Consider the following 21869-nt stretch of genomic DNA (forward strand, 5'->3'; position numbering starts at 1 on the left):
TCAAAATGACATCAAATGAGATGTGGTCCCTAAAAAAAAATGGTGTTGTAAAAATGAGAAATTGCTGGTCAACTTTTAACCCTTATAACTCCCTAACAAAAAAAAATGTTGGTTCCAAAATTGTGCTGATGTAAAGTAGACATGTGGGAAATGTTACTTATTAAGTATTTTGCGTGACATATCTCTGTGATTTAAGGGCATAAAAATTTAAAGTTGGAAAATTGCGAAATTTTCTAAATTTTCGCCAAATTTCCGTTTTTTTCACAAATAAATGCAAGTTATATCGAATAAATGTTACTACTAAAATGAAGTACAATATGTCACGAGAAAACAATGTCAGAATTGCCAAGATCCGTTGAAGCGTTCCAGAGTTATAACCTCATAAAGGGACAGTGGTCAGAATTGTAAAAATTGGCCCGGTCATTAACGTGCAAACCACCCTCGGGGCTTAAGGGGTTAAAGAGTGGTCAATGCTTTTTGGATTTGTTTCATTAATAAATCAATAGGACGAATGAGACTAAGAATCTTTGTAATAGATATATCTGCTTCATTTTCCTGCATGACTCATCTTTTAGTCTCAGTTTTCTAAATTCAAAAGCAAAATATGTCTTTCCCTTTAATGAGATAAATGAGAGTTGGTGCTCATAAATTCCTGAAGAGAGGGAGAGGAAGGACAAAGAAACAGCTATAGACCGATACAGACATTCTGCTGCAAGTTCTGCTGAAATGAGAGAAGCTCTCTAAAGCAGTTGTCCTATTAAATACATTTATCACAAATCTATAGCATATTCTCAGGCAAGCTGACTCAGCAGTTTCAGTAATTTCCATAGACTTAACTAGAGCCCATATGTTGTCATTCATGTATGGACATGCTAAGCTACCTTGAATGTGCAGGCCCAGAGTTTCCTTCCTGGCCCGATTGAGATTTAGAGAACCCCTGTTCTGCTTGTAGGTCAGGTTTAGAAGTCATCAGACATTCATGGCAAACTTCATCGATATGCCTCAATTTGTTTTTTAAATTTATATTAGTATCCGCAATGCCTGTAGTATAAAATATGAATTTGTTTAGTAAGAAAAGTCATCAAGGATCAGAAATCCTCTTTTGCAATCTTGTCATATCATCTGGCTCTTATTAAGAAAGCTACTTTTGTATAAGGGTGTCTACTGTACTGTTGCATGCCTACCCCTGAAGACACCAATTGCGTCATATGAATCATGTCAAGCATTTTTACATATATAGTGTCATGTGAAGTGTGAACTATGTCCTGCGGTTTTGAGATGCATTAGGGAGTCATGTGATATAATGTGAATTGCCATGTAGGGTAATATGGTAATGTATAAGTAATGTAAAGGTTATGCATAATGTGAGTAGTAGGACTCCAAATAAATGATGATCAGAAGGCAATAATACTTGTACAAAAACATAATTTTATTGAACAAATACATTAAAAACCATACTGCCAACATTAGGGAAATGGAACACCCGACAATTCTCACATCATCACTTAGTGTTGACGCACCGCCACGGTGTCACACAGCACACAGCTGACGGGGCTCTATTTAGAGTCTGTGGTATCGATATGCTGGATACTGGCATTCGGGGCGGTAATTTGACTAGAAGGTTGGCTCAACTTGAGTCCAGGTGGATATGGACCTTGGGTACCATGTATCCATCTGGACTCAATGAAAATATTAGTTATGCCCCATTCCTATAGGTTTATCCCATTGTTCTTTGACTGCTAGTGACTCTTCTCTCATTATTTCTTGTGTTTTTAATACTGTTTTAATTGTCTTTTTCTTTTAGAGTATCGTATATATAATTTGTATATCACACTATGTGTCAGCCTGATGAAAATTTCCATGGCAGAATAGGAATCAATTAAGTGGCTGGAAAGAAAGAAATGGATTCTAACTAGGAATCATGATGTAACCGGAATAACAATTATATAATTGTATGCAAATTTGTGTTGTGGTATTTGTGATAATATTTACTGGACCATCTGATACCACCTTGTTTTAATCTGTGCCACATATTTTTAGGGCTAGCGGAACACACCAAATAATAAGATAGATTAAGGTGCGTTCGCAGCCCGGGGTCCACCGTGCAGAGATGGAACCTGCTGCCAAGTAATGACGGACTATATGGCGGTACAATGTGAATACACACATGGGTTAACTTCACCCTGTGTGAAGGAAGTGAACCTTTTAAGTCACAGGGCCGTGGTACCGCACAAAAGAGCGCAAGCAAGGAGTCACCAAGCTCAGTCCCAAGACTTGGGATCCGAGTCCGACTAGACTACTTGCGCTCGATACTGCTAATGGGGTGTCAGCGTAACCAAAGTAATAATAAAAGATGCACGAGTGTGCATGCAGTGCCGCACTGGTGGACGCCACTAAACACCCAGGCTTGGGTCAGGAAAGCGCTGTGAACGCACGGCGCCGCACTGGCGGTCACAGCAATTAGACGCTGTATTAGTGTGTAACGTGCTGGTAGCTAAGTCGGGCGCTAGATAGCAATCATCCACCTTCCGCGAACAGTCATCCAATAGGGAGGGGATTTTAATTAACGACTTTCACTCACAACACACACACATTTACAAATGTACACTAGCGCATGGCTGTGCGGTCATGCGCAGCTTATATAGCTGCGACACGTTCAGGACCTTCCAATAAAGGACCAATGGGAACCGCTGCAGCATCTGAGCATGTGACCCTTGATCTCCAATGGGAGATCTCACCCTGGGCATGCTCAGAAGGGAAAAAGCAGGACTTAGATCCCAAAAGCGTCTGCTCGCTGCTGCCCAGCACTGGCTTCAATGGCAGAAGCAGGCAAAGCAGCAGTAATCCTATGCACAGAGTGAGACTGAGCAAGACGCTGGGAATGATGTCTCCGCTGAGCAGACTCCACTGCGGCTGGAGAAGAATGGGAGAATGCAGCAGAGATGGTTCGAGATTCCCCCTGTGCAGAGGCGGGAACTCGACACCTAACACATATGTTCACTCTTTGTAATGTCAGCTGCGCCTGGCAAAAGGTATCTAATTATATAGGTCACAGTCACTTATTAGGTTGTAGAAAGTGTGCGTTATGGATGCTGAGTCCAATGCTTTCTTCCCCTGCACGCGCATGGTGTTCGCTCCTAGCTGCGCCTGCTTGTTCTCGGCATCTGGTAAATTGGAGGGGGCCCTTTCAGCTACACCCACGCTATGACGCCGGCGTCGTTGGTGACCGAGCAACAGTGCGCATCACATCCGGGGAGGATACTTCACATCCAGTTTTGCAACGTACCACGCTGCATCCCGGGGCTATATAATGACGGGGACTTCAGCACACATTAGGCCCCTTGAAAAAGGGGTCCGAAACGCGCGTCGGGGCAGACGCACTCAGCCCGGTGACAGCTACAGTTTGGTCCCCACTGGTAATTATACCGCCCTATACTTTATTGGCCTAATGAGGTCTGGATGGGGTATTACAATATGGAGAGTTGGTCCTGACTGATTTATAGTGGTGGTATAGAGGGTGAAATATTGTGTATGTATATCCGCATTTGGTTTTATTTATTTATTGTAATCAATACCCCTCTGTACTAATACTCAATGTGGGAGTAAGCTGTGTGCTGTGTGACAACGTGGCGGTGCGTCAACACTAAGTGATGGTGTGAGAATTGTCGGGTGTTCCATTTCCCTAATGTTGGCAGTATGGTTTTTAATGTATTTGTTCAATAAAATTATGTTTTTGTACAAGTATTATTGCCTTCTGATCATCGTTTATTTGGAGTCCTATGTAGTAGTTGATGATAGGTTACAATAATCCTATCAAGAGCATGGTTACAAATTATGAGTAATTTCTATTATACCATGTTTTATTGTCATTTATATGTATGGATAATCTTTGCTGTGTTTTGCACAGGCTCTATATCTGACATGGATTTTCAAGCCATGGAGAAAAATTGGCTGTCACATATTGTGTTATGGTATTTGTGATAATGTTTATTAGACCATCTGATACCACCTTGTGTTAATCCGTGCCACATATGTTCATTCTCTGTAATGTCAGCTGCGCCTGGCAAAAGGTATCTAATTATATGGGTCACAGTCACTTATTAGGTTGTAGAGAGTGTGCGTTATGGATGCTGAGTCCAATGCTTCCTTCCCCTGCACGCGCATGGTGTTTGCTCCTAGCTGCGCCTGCTTGTTCTCGGCGTCTGGTGATGTGTAGGGGGCCCGTTCGGCTCTGCCCACGCTATGACACCGATGCTGGCCGGCGTCGTTGGTGACTGAGCAACAGTGCGCATCACATCCGGGGGAGGATACTTCACATCCGGTTTTGCGGCGTACCACGCTGCATCCCGGGCTATATAATGACGGGGACTTCAGCACACATTAGGCCCCTTGAAAAAGGAGTCCGAAACGCGCGTCGGGGCAGACGCACTCAGCCCGGTGACAGCTACAGTTTGATCTCCACTGACTTAAGGTAATTATAACGCCCTATACTTTATTGGCCTAATGAGGTCTGGATGGGGTATTGCACTTTGGAAAGTTGGTCCTAACTGATTTATAGTGGTGGTATAGAGGGTGAAATATTGTGTATGCATATCCGCATTTGGTTTTATTTATTTATTGTAATCAATACCCCTCTGTACTAATACTCAATGTGGGAGTAAGCTGTGTGACACCGTGGCGGTGCGTCAACACTAAGTGATGGTGTGAGAATTGTCGGGTGTTCCATTTCCCTAATGTTGGCAGTATGGTTTTAATGTATTTGTTCAATAAAATTATGTTTTTGTACAAGTATTATTGCCTTCTGATCATCGTTTATTTGGAGTCCTATGTAGTAGTTGATGATAGGTTACAATAATCCTATCAAGAGCATGGTTACAAATTATGAGTAATTTCTATTATACCATGTTTTATTGTCATTTATATGTATGGATAATCTTTGCTGTGTTTTGCACAGGCTCTATATCTGACATGGATTTTCAAGCCAGGGAGAAAAATTGGCTGTCGCATATTGACCAAGTATTTGGGGGTGATGGATCAAATGTGTAGTCGACGAGCGATGGGAAATGGGAAAGTTTAACCCCAACATTACAACAAATGGTTATCAAGCGGACTAAACTGTGGTGGAACCGCACGTTTCTTGAAAAATTTATGAGTAGGAAAATGATACCCAGGGGGCTGAGGGTGAGGGTCATCCCTACGTTCCCGGTGGAGGATAGTGGATTTGTGTTCCGGTGGGAGGACGCCTGCAGCGGCTGCTTGCAGACGTTAATGCAGCTCTTGATTGAGCATAATAACAGCATGATCCTACAATTGGATGGGCATATTATGAAAATGGAGGAGGAGATGTAAAATTATTGGTACAGCGGAAAAGCTGGATATGTTTCATGGTCAGCTTGACAAAACATTGGAAACTGTAGTAAAGAAAATACAGTCCACACAGTTGAATAAATTGAATCGTGATCTACGTGATTATGAGAATGAGACAGTCTATCTTTGGCGTAAACCGAATTCTCAGAATCGCCAATTGGGACGAGTCCCATCTGAAACATCGATTACATCTGTGAGTGACATATTGGAGACTTCGGGTGCATCCATGATTACTCGATCTGGATTGGGGAGACAAGATCAGAGGGAATATTCGTACCATCCCTATAGACGAAAAAATCAGTCTCCAGTATCCACTAGGCATACTAATAAGGTAATCAATTTAAGCAAGAATGTCTTCACCAATACTGATTTGGCTATCCTTGAGAAGGGCCTGTCTTTCTCTCCTGCAGCACTGTTTGATGCATTCTTGGCTATCAAGGATTTGCATTTGTTTGCCTGCAACCTCTCTGAACTCTTTCCAACAGAGGAAGAACAAATTGCCTTGCGTGCCTTGGAGGAATTATCCATCGAGCAGATTACCCGGAGGGAGGTAAAGTACCACCTTCAATACGCTCAAAATCTAGAAAATTCCCCCCACTGTCAACGTGTGCTAATATTGATTTATTCATACAAATTGTATCTAAGGAATTTAGGGAGATCCCACGATATATGTATAGAGACAATCTTACTAGGGAGGAAAGGGGGCGTCTGCGCGTCCTACAGAATTTGACTGATGTAGTATACAAACCGGCTGATAAGGGGGGTAATGTGGTTGTCTGGCCTAAAAATCTATATGAGAAAGAGGCTTTTCGCCAACTGAACAATCACATCTGTTACAAAAGGCTTACATTCAACCCATTATCCTCCTTTACCACACAACTTCCCCTGATTATTAATCAGGCTATGGAAGCAGGAGTTATAACCAAGGAGTTGGCAACAGCTCTAATTGTATTGGAACCTACTATTCCAACTTTCTACTTGCTACCAAAAATTCATAAGGATACGCAGACTCCCCCTGGACTCCCGATTATCTCCGGAAGGGGGAATTATCTAGAACACGTGAACCGGTGGATCGATTCCAAATTACAGCCAATAGTCGAGGGGTTGCCATCATTCTTAAAAGATACTGGAGACTTGTTGAAACGGGTTGATGGCCTACAGTTGGAGGAGGACATGATGCTCATGACGGGGGACGTAGAGTCCCTCTACACAAGCATCAGACATGAAGATGGCATCCTTGCCACTAAGATATTTTTAACTATGTCAAGCTTACCTATGGACATTCAGGAATTAGTCGTTGAACTTCTCAGATTTACATTAACCCACAACTTTTTCATCTTTAAGGGGTCTTTCTTCCTGCAGCTCCAGGGAACAGCTATGGGGGCTTCTTTTGCCCCTACCTATGCTAACCTGTTCTTGTGGCTGTGGGAGAGAGAACACTCCCTGCCAGATCAATTGTCGCCGATGTGCCGTGTCCTTTCATGGACGCGGTACATCGACGACATTTTGTTGATCTGGCAGGGGTCGCAGGATGATCTTGAGGCTTTCATGGCATTCTTAAACCATAATGATTTGAACATATACATCACGTATAAATACAATCCAAGTACTATTGAGTTCTTGGATGTATTGATACGTAAGGACGAAGGGGGAGAAGTGCAAACGAGTATTCTCCGCAAACCAACCTCCACGAACATGCTGCTGCATGCGGCCTCGTCCCATCCGGGACATATGATCCAATCTGTCCCCACTGGGCAATTCCTACGTCTCCGTAGATTGTGCTCTGTAGATGAGGAGTTTCTCATTCAGGCGGAAGATTTAAAATTACGACTACGGGAGAGGGGTTATAGTAACCGTATGATTAAGAAAGCCTTCAATAGGGCCAAACATGCGTCAAGGAATTCCCTACTTTAAGGCCCCAAACAATTCAAAAAAGACCAGAATATAGTAAGATTCGTGACGGATTTCCATTCACAGTTTACCCGCATGAGGGACATTATGGATAAATCGTGGCACATCTTAAGGGCGTATCCAGTGCTTGCTAAATTTTTGCCAGCAAAGGCTGCAATAGGAGCCAGGAGATCTAGGAATCTACGCGATCATTTGGTGTATAGCCACTATTCTGGTGAGTCCCAGAATACATTCTTAGACCATATAGCAACATGACAAGGATGTTCTTCATGCGGTCGATGTGTCGCTTTTGTAAACATCGATAGGAGCGATAATTTTGAGAGTCAGGATGGCTCTCGGACATTTAAATATTGACAGAGGAAGATGGACAGGGAACCGTGTTTGGGAAAGGTAACAGATCTCGGGTGTACTGCGGAATTGGACAAGGAATCCCGGTGGCTGACAGGATCAGTGAATGTAGGGATAGTCGAAGTAGAACATAAATAAATGCTGGAAATGTACTGTTCTATGGAAACAAAAAATGGAGAGTACCCTATATGGCATGTTACATTCTGATGCCCTTTAACTGTCGGGTGGATTCATGTGTGGTGGTTCCTAAAGTTGAAGACCTGGAAACAGCTGAGGCCTGCAAGTGAGTGCAGTATCCAGCATATCGATACCATGGACTCTAAATAGAGCCCCGTCACAATTCTGGTACTGCCTAAAATGGCGCGGAATTGTTTTTAATGACTGCACATCATTTGTGGTTACTGCAGCTGCTATGCCTAACACGTGTTCTCTGACACGCACTTTAAGCTATGTACTGGTCATACCTATATAGATCTTACGACATGGGCATAATTATAATAAATATTAGGGTTTATTGGCTTCTCTTTAAATGAGAAAGCGGGACGCTACGCCTGTGAAATGTATGTCGGGACTGATTCACCTGACCAAGGGGGCGTCTTGTCTCAGGGTAAGGACCGATGAGCGACAGGTGTAATATATATATGTCTGTTTAAACTAAATATACTTGCTCTATAGAATGGTATTTTCCCCTGATATACTGCACTATAGCACTTTCTATTTTCCTCTCCTTATTTTGGATAGAGTGTGGGGTATGTGCCATTCTGGTCGCAGTGCCTTCATGCCTCAAGTGGACACTCTTCACTAGGTCTCTGGCACGGTTCTTTAATACCGATGCACATTTTTTATGCAAATACATATATAGATACGATTGCCTGTTATAGTGCCTTTTGACCCGTAATTATGCATTGATATACAGTAATCACTCATGTGATATCTTGACATCGTGTGCCATGTGCATGGTTATACAATCATAGACAGTGACCTCAATATCTCTGTGTTTTCCTGTATGTGTTTTTGTATTGTAATGTTTTATATGTACAGATATTTTTTGATAGATCAATAAAATTACTATTTTTTATGTACTTATGTACTCCGTGTTCTCCTAATTTGGTAAAGAGGCCAGATGTGTACGATAGCAATGCTATGTAGGAAAAAATGTAATTTACCAATTATATTTCTCCCAAAAGGAACAAAAATAAGTAATTGATGCCACGTATGAGCACTACCCCATAAGTCTATTAGCAACTTCTAATAGCACCAGAAAGGTAGTTTTTGTCCCTCTGCGAGATAATAAATTTGCATACTCTTTGTCTTAGAACAACCTGCTTATGCCATATTCTACTTTCCCTTTCTAAGAATGACTTTTGCTTGTATTTCTGTCATTTTTTATCACTATATAAAATTGCTGTCACTGACTATTAAAAGCACTCCTATGGTGTCTACAAGGAAATATTGAGAAACGCTCATAGCTCTAGCCGGTATCATTAAATGGTAGACAACATAAAGACCTCTTGTGAGAGAGCATTTCATTGTCACCTGTACATTTTTTATAATGATTAGCCAGCTTCATTGTGGGGAGCTGTATTGTTGTAATGGTCTTAGTTTAATGAAAATATGCTGTAATGTATCCAACACAGGAAAAATATGCAGCAGAGTGGGGAGTGCTTAAAAATGGCAGAGCAGTACTGATTATAATTATCTGTAATTAAATATAATTAGATATACAACTATGTACCCCCAGCTGCGCATAATAAGGCTATTAATACACTGAATGATTCTTGTGACATACAGTGATTTTATGCAACAAATTAGCAGTGTAATTCAATATAATTAATTAGCCCTTTAAATAGTTGTGCTACTATGTTGTTAGAGGCATATTCTTTACTGAAAAATTATAATATCACATGCAGCATTTATTATACCTCTTCTAATTTCGTTCCTGACCATATTTATTCATCATCATGCTCATGTTTGATAGTACAGTTACTCTTTCTACAGTAAGAGTATTTGTACAATAGTTCCTTTATAAAATTATTTTTACCATATTTAGTATTATATGTGGATTTGGGGACACAGCAAATAAACTAAACACGTACATTCTTTAGTAAGCCTATGACAGGCAACTAAGATGAGCACAAAATTTGATTCATTACTACTGATGGGTGAACCCCTGGATGTTCGTGTTTGGTCAAACAGTTAAAAAGGTTTGGTTCGGGTACCAGAACAGTACCTGCACCCAGACCCCATTCTCTGGAATGGGGGGCCCGAACATCCAGTGTTTGCCATGCTGTCATGTGCATGACAGTGTAGCAAACACTGCTTCTGATTGGTGGTAAGATCGTTACCGCCGGTCGGAGAGTTGCGGCTTGCATGCTGTCAGGTGACAGCGTGAGCCCACAGCTGTGACCAGTGTTTGGTACGGACCCCGAACTTGACTGTTTGGGTTCTCCCATCTTTATTTATTACCTTTTTTAAGCCTGAAAAAAAGCAATAGACTATTTCCCATAACATTAAAACGCCTATCTAATATTGCGTAATTTGTGCCTAGGAAGCATTTTGTATTCAGACATCTTTTTATTATAAACAGAAATCCAAATAGTAATGCTGAGAAAATATATGAATTGTAGTAATCCACAATAATACATATAAGACATTTTGCTTTTATAAAGCAGATTGCAGGTGAATGAAAGAAACCAAGCAGAGAGTAGACGTTGAGGGAGAAATGACAGCAGTCACTGTGTAAGGCCACCAGACCAAAGTGTTACATAAGCATTATTATGAATTGCTACAGTTAAATTGTCTCCGCATTACTATATGGCAGTGTTCCCCAACTCCGGTCCTCAATAGCTACCAACATGTCATGTTTTCAGGATTTCCTTAGTATTGCCCAGGTGATAATTACATTACCTGGAAAGGCAAGAATTCCATCCCCTTGTGCAATTCTAAGGAAATCCTGAATACATGACCTGTTGGTGGCTCTTGAGGACCAGAGTTGGGGAACACTGCTATATGGAGTGCTATTGAGTTCTTTTTACGTGAACTATGGGTTGGTACTCTACCTGAGCACCCTGATTCTTTGGGAGTATCGTGTATCCACATTTTCACCTTTTTGTTAGAGCCATCAGTAAGTTTTTCAACAATCTGCAGTACCTCTTCTGTGGGATCAGACCAAATGAGTTTTCTTTCTCTAGTGAGCATTGGGCGCCAATTGCATTGTCGCTTGGTTTTCTGCTATGGTTCCTCACACCACTTTTAGTAAGTACTCTCTACCCCATACCAGGAACACTTTACAAGAGCTGTTATTTTGGAAATTATCTGACCCAGTGGGCCCATCACAATTTGGCCCTTGTTGCTCAGATCTTTACACATGCTAATTTTTCCTGCAACCAAATAGATCAATTAGATATTGCACCATCACACAGCAGTCTGATAAAAACTATGTATAATCGCATGACATAGGTAAAAAGGTGACTCCAGGTAAAATGTCTGTTATCTATAAAGAGGAGAAAGCCTCAACCGTCCCTCTTCTCCTCTTCAGTTCCTCGAACAGAGTGATGGATCTTTGGTAACATGATCATGTTGTCAACAAATGTCATTCAAGTCTTCTAAACTCAGAAACTACACTGATATTGTAAGACTGACATTATCAGTTCAGTTTCTTTTTTTTTTTCAAAGCAGGCAGCCCCCCAAAACTGCATCCTTGCAAAGTCTGGCAGTGTAGGGTTGTCGATCTCCACTCCAATTTTTTTTTCTGGAATATTAAATAAAAAAATCAGACAGCCCAAATTTTGTACAAACATACTCTACCCTTTATTATAGGACTAATTCCTCCAAGCCATTCAATTTTAGGTTGCATTCACATGTGAATTTTTTATGCAGTTTTTGAGCCACTGTCAAAAGTGTATATAAAAGGAAAGAAAAATAACATGCAAGGACTCTTTCCTACCAGGTCTATGTCTAGCTTTGACTCATAAAACAGAACAAAAAACTGTTTCTGTTCTGCCTCACAGAATTGGTTATTGTAAAAAAAATGCACATTCTGTCAGGATGTGCACAGGGAGCTGTGAGGTGTACCATCATACTAAATAGTTGGGGTGTTAGGGGGACTGTCATACTATATGGGGACCTGTGAAGTGGACCATCATACTATATAGGAGACTGTGGGGGGACCGCTATAGGGGATCTTCATAATGTATGGAGGACCTATCATGCTGTGTGGGGTGGCTGTAGGGGGCAATCTTACTGTGTAAAATGGTAGTGGTGGACATCATACTGTGTGGGGTGGCTGTGGTAGACATACTATTTGGAGGTCTATGTGGTATATTATACTATGTTGGGGGCTGTGGTGACCATTATACTGTATGGGATGGTTATCAGGGACATCAAACTGTATCGGGGCTGTGAAGTCCTCATACTGTATGGGTGGCATTGGTGGACATCACACTTTATATAGGGTCCTGTAGGGAACAACAAACTGTGATGGTCTGTGGCGCTTCTCATATTGTATATTGAGGGCTATGGTGGACACCATACTGTATGGGAGTCTTCGATGACAGTCTTACTATGTGGGGTGCTGTGGGGCATCATAATTTATGTAAGGTTTGTGGGGATTTATACTGTATGGGGTCATTATACTTTGTGGGGGCATAATACTCTACAGGGATCATGAAAAGGGTGTGAGTGAGACCACTCAGGGCCTTCATTAGGTGCAAAATAACTGTTTAAGCGCTGCAATATGTTTCCATCTATATTTCTTAAAATGCTGGGAGATATGCTCTTCTTTGACTATGATATGATAAGACAACAATCAAGGAGATGGTCCCTGGTGAGAACCTGCACAATATATACACATATGGTCTGCAGAACACTGGTGTAGAACTGATATTAACATTATGTTGTCACTATATGGTGGTAATATAAGTCTTAGTACAGTGGTTTTGGTTAAAGAACTTGTTACAGTCTGCAGTGACTTTAGGTTACTGCAGACTTCTGAATCCTCAGGGCACATGCGTGCTGTCAGGATTCTCCGGTGTCTGCGCTGGGTGTCAGTGATCATGTGCAGTGGTGTAACTTGAATAGCATGGAATCAAAGCAAAATCTCTGGCACCAGGACACATGATCCCTGCGCCAGGACACATGATTTATTTATCAATCGGAAAACAGAATACACAACGGGCAATCCTATTTACCCTAGTCGCTACACCAGACTACATTTACCCAGTCTGTTTATCAGACCCACGGCACTGGTAATTTTCCCTGTGCTAGGACACATGGTTCCCTAAACAAGCAGCATACAGTTTCTGATGAAGGTCTATACCCAGACTGAAAACGTTTAATTGATCACTGTATGCAAAATAAATTGGAACCCCTTTTTTCAACACGATACATTTTAAGTGGCGAGTTTTTTACTTATATTGATTTTGGGATGGATACCCTACTTGAGCACCTATTCCAATGACGTTCAGTGCCGTATATAATATCAGTATGGTGGTATTATTAATACTGCATATGCTGGTAATATTTGGTTATGGTCAGTTGGCATTTCCTTTTATTATTGTTATTTTGATATTAATATTATGCAATCTTATACAGCAATATTATTGATATTATTAGAAATATTGGTCTTGTAGTAAATCTTGATTTCCTCCAGGCAGGGTAATATTAGTAATATATCCCCATCTGGTGCTCGGGGGCGAGGACAGCATGGGCCTGTTTAATGTCAAATGCCAGGGCTAAATTTCTGTCCCAGTCCGTCCCTGGATATCACTCTTATATCTGTTTGCTCAGATGTGCTAGGCACTATTTGAGCATTGGCTGGTGCTCAGACAGAATGCTCTAATCCCCGCCACGCATGTTTGGTGCCTGTTACTCAGCCAATACACATGCAGGGATTACCTGCCAGTCACTGTAATGCTGCAGCCATCTTAGAAGTGGCATTACTTTGATTGACTGGCAGCATAACCTCATCAGGGGTCATAAAGGAATTGGCGCCAACATGCTCGGCACACTGACACAATTGTACAGCTCAGTGACAGTTCTCATTGGAGGGAGCGAGTGGCTGTCCAGGCCTGTTTGCACAGTTTAAGGAATCAGAATCCTCTAGTGGTGAAACTTTTCTGAACCATCAAACTAAAAATCCTTCTTAGTGCTAATCTTATGCTTTGCTGTTTCTATGCAATACATTCTGCTTTTAGCCTAGGGAGAGCTGCTGGGTCAGGGAGAGTAGTTGAAGAGTGGCTTTGTAGTCCATTGCCTAATATATAGCTGCTGTAGGTGACCACATATTTTTGAAGGGAGTGGGGAAATTGACTATATTTTCATCCATACACTTTAACATACTTTGTATGAAAATACGGTGGTTTGACATTTTAAAAAAACGCTTGGCCTGCTACAACTGACCAAATGTTTTTGTTCCAGAAATTGACTTTTGTCATCCATACAGTTTTACCTGCTTTACATTAAATTACGGTGGTTTGAAATTCAAAAAAAATTGCTTAGACTGTTACAGGTGAAACACATTTTTTTTGTTTTTTTGACTATTGTCATCCATGCTGTTTATTCTGCTTTGTGTGAATTTACAATGTTTTGATATTTTTAAAAAACGTTTGGCCTGCTATAAGTGATGAAATTTTTTTGTTCCAAAAATTGATTATGGTCATTCACACAGTTGAACATGCTTTGTGTGAAATTACAGTGGTTTGAAATAAAAATAACAGCTTGGCTTGCTACAGGTGACAATATTTTTTCATTGCAAAAATTGACTATTGTCATCCATACAGTTTAACATGCTTTGTCTGAAACTACAGTGGTTTGAAGTTTAGAAAAAATGCTTGGCCTGCGAAAGGTGATAATTTTTCTTTTTAACCCCTTCCCGACCTTTGACGCCACGTAGGCATCATGAAAGTTGATGCCAATCCGACCCATGACGCCTATGTGGCGTCATGGAAAGATCGCGTCCCTGCAGATCGGGTGAAAGGTTAACTCCAATTTCCCCCGATCTGCAGGGACAGGGGGAGTGGCTTCACCCCCCCCCCCGTGGCTACGATTGCTCTGATTGGCTGTTGAAAGTGAAACTGCCAATCAAAGCGATTTGTAATATTTCACCTATTAAAACTGGTGAAATATTACAATCCAGCCATGGCCGATGCAGCAATATCATCAGCCATGGCTGGAAACACTGATGTGCCCCACCCCACCACACCGATCGCCCCCCCAAGCCACCGATCTGTCCTGTACACAGTGCTCCGCTCCCCTCCATCCTCCTGTCCTCTCCCCCAGTGCTCTTGTCCACTCCCCTCATGCTCCAATCCCCCCGTGCTCCGATCCAACCCCCCTGCACTCCGATCCACCCCCTGTGCTCCGATCCACCCCCCCGTGCTCCTATCCACCCCCTGTGCCCCAATCCACCCCCGCGCACTCCGATCCACCCCCTGTGCTCCGATCCACCCCCCCATGCTCCGATCCACCCCCCCCGTGCTCCCCCCCACCCCATCATACTTACCGAGCCTCCCGGGGTCCGTCCGTCTTCTCCATGGGCGCCAGCATCTTCCAAAATGGCGGGCGCATGCACAGTGCGCCTGCCGAAACTGCCGGCCGGCAGATTCGTTACAATGTGCATTTTGATCACTGTGATAGGTTTTATCACAGTGATCAAAATAAAAAAAATAGTAAATGACCCCCCCCTTTGTCACCCCCATAGGTAGGGACAATAATAAAATGAAGAAATTTTTTTTTTCCACTAGGGTTAGGGTTTCGATATGTGCACACGTGTTCTGGTCCTCTGCGGATTTTTCCACTGCGGATTTGATAAATCCGCAGTGCTAAACCGCTGCGGATTTATGGCGGATTTACCGCGGTTTTTCTGCGCATTTCACTGCGGTTTTACAACTGCGATTTTCTATTGGAGCAGTTGTAAAACCGCTGCGGTATCCGCAGAAAGATGTGACATGCTGCGGAATGTAAACCGCTGCGTTTCCATGCAGTTTTTCTGCAGCATGTGTGCAGAGATTTTTGTTTCCCATAGGTTTACATTGAAATGTAAACTCATGGGAAACTGCAGCGTTTTCCGCAGCGTGTGCACATACCTTTAGAATTAGGCTATGTGCACACGGTGCAGATTTGGCTGCGGATCCGCAGTGGATTGGCCGCTGCGGATTCGCAGCAGTGCAGAAAATACCGCGCGGAAACACTGCGTTGTATTTTCCGCAGCATGTCAATTCTTTGTGCGGATTCCGCAGCGTTTTACACCTGTTCTTCAATAGGAATCTGCAGGTGAAATTCGCACAAAAAACACTGGAAATCCACGGTAAATCCGCAGGTAAAACGCAGTGCCTTTTACCCGCGGATTTTTAAAAAATGGTGCTGAAAAATCTCACACGAATCCGCAACGTGGGCACATAGCCTTAGGGTTAGGGTTAAAATTAGGGTTGTGGTTAGGGTTGTGATTAGGGTTATGGCTACAGTTGGGATTAGGGTTAGGGGTGTGGGGGGGTTAGTGTTGGAGGTAGAATTGAGGGGTTTCCACTGTTTAGGCACATCAGGGGTCTCCAAACGCAACATGGCGCCACCATTTATTCCAGCCAATCTTGTATTCAAAAAGTCAAATGGTGCTCCCTCACTTTTGAACCCCGACGTGCGCCCAAACAGTGGTTTACCCCCACATATGGGGAACCAGCATACTCAGGACAAACTGCGCAACAATTACTGGGGTCCAATTTCTCCTGTTACCCTTGTGAAAATAAAAAATTGCTTGCTAAAACATCATTTTTGAGGAAAGAAAAATGATTTTTTATTTTCACGGCTATGCGTTGTAAACGTCTGTGAAGCACTTGGGGGTTCAAAGTGCTCACCACATATCTAGATAAGTTCCTTGGGGGGTCTAGTTTCTAAAATGGGGTCACTTGTGGGGGGTTTCTACTGTTTAGGCACACCAGGGGCTCTGTAAAGACAACGTGACACCCGCAGAGCATTCCATCAAAGTCTGCTTTTCAAAACGTCACTACTTCACTTTCGAGCCCCGGCATGTGCCCAAACAGTAGTTTACCCCCACATATGGGGTATCGCCATACTCAGGAGAAACTGGACAACAAATATTGGGGTCAAATTTCTCCTGTTACCCTTGGGAAAATTAAAAAATTCTGGGCTAAATAATTATTTTTGAGGAAAGAAAACGTATTTATTATTTTCAAGGCTCTGCGTTATAAACTTCTGTGAAGCACTTGGGGGTTCAAAGTGCTCACCACACATCTAGATAAGTTCCTTTCGGGGTCTAGTTTCCAAAATGGGGTCACTTGTGTGGGGTTTTTTACTGTTTAGCCACATCAGGGGCTCTGCAAACGCAACATGACGCCCGCAGACCATTCCATCAAAGTCTGCATTTCAAAATGTCACTACTTCACTTCCGAGCCCCGGCATGTGCCCAAACAGTGGTTTACCCCCACATATGGGGTATCTGCGTACCCAGGAGAAACTGGACAACAAGTTTTGGGGTCAAATTTCTCCTGTTACCCTTGGGAAAATAAAAAATTGCAGGCTAAAAAATCATTTTTGAGAAAAGAATTTTTTATTTTATTTTCATGGCTCTGCGTTATAAACTTCTGTGAAGCACTTGGGGGTTCAAAGTCCTCACCACACATCTAAATTAGTTCCTTTGGGGGTCTAGTTTCCAAAATGGGGTCATTTGTGGGGGATATCCAATGTTTAGGCACACAGGGGCTCTCCAAACGTGACATGGTGTCCGCTAATGACTGGAGCTAATTTTCCATTTAAAAAGCCAAATGGCGTGCCTTCCCTTCCGAGCCCTGCCGTGCGCCCAAACAGTGGTTTACCCCCACATATGGGGTATCAGCGTACTCAGGACAAACTGGACAACATTTGGGGTCCAATTTCTCCTATTACCCTTGGCAAAATAGGAAATTCCAGGCTAAAAAAATCATTTTTGAAGAAAGAAAAATATATATTTTTTTCATGGCTCTGCGTTATAAACTTCTGTGAAGCACCTGGGGGTTTAAAGTGCTCAATATGCATCTAGATAAGTTCCTTGGGGGGTCTAGTTTAAAAAATGGGGTCACTTGTGGGGGAGCTCCAATGTTTAGGCACACGGTGGCTCTCCAAATGCGACATGGTGTCCGCTAACAATTGGAGCTAAAGTTCCATTTAAAAAGTCAAATGGCGCGCCTTCCCTTCCGAGCCTTGCCGTGTGCCCAAACAGTGGTTTACCCCCACATATGAGGTATCGGCGTACTCAGGAGAAATTGGCCAACAAATTTTAGGATCCATTTTATCCTATTGCCCATGTGAAAATGAAAAAATTGAGGCTAAAATAATTTTTTTGTGAAAAAAAGTACTTTTTCATTTTTACGGATCAATTTGTGAAGCACCTGGGGGCTTAAAGTGCTCACTATGTATCTAGATAAGTTTCTTGGGGTGTCTAGTTTCCAAAATGGGGTCACTTGTGGGGGAGCTCCAATTTTTAGGCACACGGGGGCTCTCCAAACATGACATGGTGTTCGCTAAAGAGTGGAGCCAATTTTTCATTCAAAAAGTCAAATGGCACTCCTTCCCTTCCAAGCCCTGCCGTGCGCCCATACAGTGGTTTACCCCCACATATGAGGTATCAACGTACTCAGGACAAATTGGACAACAACTTTCGTGGTTCAGGTTCTCCTTTTACCATTGGGAAAATAAAAAAATTGTTGCTAAAATATCATTTTTGTGACTAAAAAGTTAAATGTTTATTTTTTCCTTCCATGTTGCTTCTGCTGCTGTGAAGCACCTGAAGGGTTAATAAACTTCTTGAATGTGGTTTTGTGCACCGTGAGGGGTGCAGTTTTTAGAATGGTGTCACTTTTGGGTATTTTCAGCCATATACACCCCTCAAACTGACTTCAAATGTGAGGTGGTCCCTAAAAAAAATGGTTTTGTAAATTTCGTTGTAAAAATGAGAAATCGCTGGTCAAATTTTAACCCTTATAACTTCCTAGCAAAAAAAAATTTTGTTTCCAAAATTGTGCTGATGTAAAGAATACATGTGGGAAATGTTATTTATTAACTATTTTGTGTCACATAACTCTCTGGTTTAACAGAATAAAAAATCAAAATGTGAAAATTGCGATATTTTCAAAATTTTTGCCAAATTTCCATTTTTATCACAAATAAACGTGGAATTTATTGACCTAAATTTACCACTATCATGAAGCCCAATATGTCACGAAAAACAATCTCAGTACCGCTAGGATCCGTTGAAGCGTTCCTGAGTTATTACCTCATAAAGGGACACTGGTCAGAATTGCAAAAAACGGTCAGGTCATTAAGGTCAAAATAGGCTGGGTCATGAAGGGGTTAATTTAAAAAAAATTGTTTCAATTAATCAAGGAAACTTGGTTCCCAGAGACCTAGCAATTAAAAAAATGCATAAGGTGTGCAGTAAGGGATGGAAAAGTGGAAGTGCTGATGATGGTGTATGCAAACTGTGAGGACATGGGAAGCTGCGCCTGCAATTGCTGCTGAAGTACAAGCAACACGCCAATCTATGACACGTAGCTTTCTGTCCCACTTTGCAGGGAGTCAAGGTATACCACTTCTGTAGCCACACAAAACTTAGAGCAGCCACGATCATAAGATGGTGGTGGGGAACAGCAAATTTTGTCTACGAAGGAAGACGGCGATGAGAAACAGTTGCCAATAAGTCACGTTGCTGAGAAGTCACCATGTCATGAGGACCGGGGTGCAGCGGTGAAAGAGAAGGATGCGGATGACAAAGTCACTGACAAGTGTTCCCCAGTCTGGGACTTTTTTTAAAGAGTTCTGGACAAAAAATTGGTCATTTTCAACCTGAGCCATGCCAAGATAAGCAGGGGTCTGACCACTAGGAGCCTAATCACCACCATTATGATTAGGCACATGTCTGTTTAGCAACCGACTCAGTGGGCAGAACACCTGGGTCCTCATTTGGTGTCAACAGGTGACATCACTGCCTCTTCCTCTGTGCTAAGTGAGGCAGATGGAAGCACTGTTGATGCCGTCTGACCTATGATCTGGTGGTTTCTGTCTTTGGCATGCATAAAAGTGCAGTCGGCCACATTTTTGTGCGCTAATGAAAAGGACAATGCTGAACAGAGGCCAAGTGGAATCCAGAGAAAACTTTCTGCCTCAATATGGTGAGTGGCTCCCTAGGGGGTTTCCTTTTTGTGGGAAAAATAGATATTTTTCATTTTCACAGATCAATGGTGTAAAATTCTGTGATGCACCTGTGGGTTCAAGTTGCTCACCACACATCTAGATAAATTCATTGAGGGATCTAATTTCCAAGATGGGGTCACTTGTATGGTTTTTCACTGTTTAGGCAGAAAAGGGGCTCTTCAAACTCAAAAAAAGTTGATTCAGCTCACCCAATAGAAGTTAAATTGCTGTGGTGGTATCGTCTGAGCACGGAAATTACATCTCTGCCAGGACGTGGAAAATTTGAGAAGAAAAATGTAGGAATCCAGCTCCAGGATATAAAATATCAAAACATACTTTATTCAAACATTTAAAAATTGGAGCAAGGGCTTACAAATGAGCAGCAAAATAGTTAGGGAGCAGCCATGGACGACTGAACGCGTTCCGAACAACTGCTGTGTTCTTAGTCTTCAGTACAAAAGTGGAAAATCCACGCCTTCTTTAAAGCTGTACCCAACAGATGGAAGATAATTAGCAGAACACGTGTGAAAATTACTAAAAAAAACAACTAATCAAATAAACACAGAATGTGAAAAAAAACAATACAAACACAGATAGAATAAATCTACACATGAAGGAGAGAAATAACAAAATAGCTATAATTAATAATATAGTATCATTTATTTTCTGAGATTCAATCCCAAAGGTGCCCTGGTATTAAGACAAAGAATCCAAAAAGCTTCTCTATCACGCAGTTTCCTCTCTTTATCCCCACCTCGTATGTCTTTATAAATTTGTTCTATTGCTAAAACTCTCAAAGATGAGGTTTGTCTGTTATGAACTTTTATAAAATGATTGGAAGCGTTAGACACATGTCGAATGGTGGGTTGTACAATGTCATATAAATGTTCACGAAATCTGTCCTTGCGTTTTCTTATAGTAGAACCAACATAAAGCAGTTCACAATCTACACACTCAATGATGTAAACCACATAATCTGAATTGCAGTTTAAAAAACTTTTTATAAAAAAAGGTTTTTGTTTTTTAACACATGAAAAAGCTGCAGTTTTTTTTGTATAAGAACAGGTTTTGCAAGGATATGATCCACACCTGAAAAAACATTTTGTAGATAACCAATTTGAAAAACTCTTAGATGTATTGGATTGTAAAAAACTTGGAGAAAGTGAGTTGCTCAAAGTGGGCGCTCTCCTAGAGAATATTTTCACACCATTTTCAAGAATTGAATCCATAACTGAGTCATTTCGCAAAATATTTAGATTGCGAAGAATAATTTCCAATATGGATTTTAAATGAGTACTGTGAGTAAGTACTAGAACAGGTTGATCACAATAAGTGTTTTTGGCAATTTGTCGTGCTTTTGAAAATTTTGTTGGAATGAGAAATCCCTGGTCAAGTTTTAACCCTTATAAATTCCTAACAAAAATAAAATGATGTTTCAAAATTGTGCTGGTCTAAATTAGACATATGAAAATGTTATTTATTAACTATTTTGTGTGACATAACTCTCTGATTTAAGGGCATACAAATTAAAAGCTTGAAAATTGCAAAAAGTTTTACATTTTCCCCAAATTTCTGTTTTTTCATAAATAAACACTAGTCATATCAAGGGTTGAGCGACTTTTAGTTTTATAGGATCGGGTTGGGTTTCACGAAACCCGACTTTTTCAAAAGTCGGGTTGAGTGAAATCGGCCAATCCTATAAACAAGTCAGGGTCAGGGTCGGCCGAAACTCAAAACCCAATGCAGTGCATTTGGTTTCCAATGGTTCCCAGCGTCTGAAGGAGCGGAAACTCTCCTTCAGGCCCTGCGATCCATATTTAAGTGTAAAATAAAGAATTAAAATAAAAAATATTGCTATACTCACCCTCTGATGCGCCCTGGTACTAAGCGGCAGCCTTCCTTCCTTAGAATCAGAGCGTGAAGGGCCTTAGATGACGTCGCGGCTTGTGACCGCTCGCGCGACCAATCAGAAGCCGCGACGTCACCGAAGGTCCTTCATGCGCTGATTCTTAGGAAGGAAGGCTGCCGGGAAGAAGCAGGGCGCGTCCGAGGGTGAGTATATA

This window comes from Ranitomeya imitator, chromosome 4 (assembly GCF_032444005.1).
Source record: "Ranitomeya imitator isolate aRanImi1 chromosome 4, aRanImi1.pri, whole genome shotgun sequence".
Taxonomy (NCBI): Eukaryota; Metazoa; Chordata; class Amphibia; order Anura; family Dendrobatidae; genus Ranitomeya; species Ranitomeya imitator.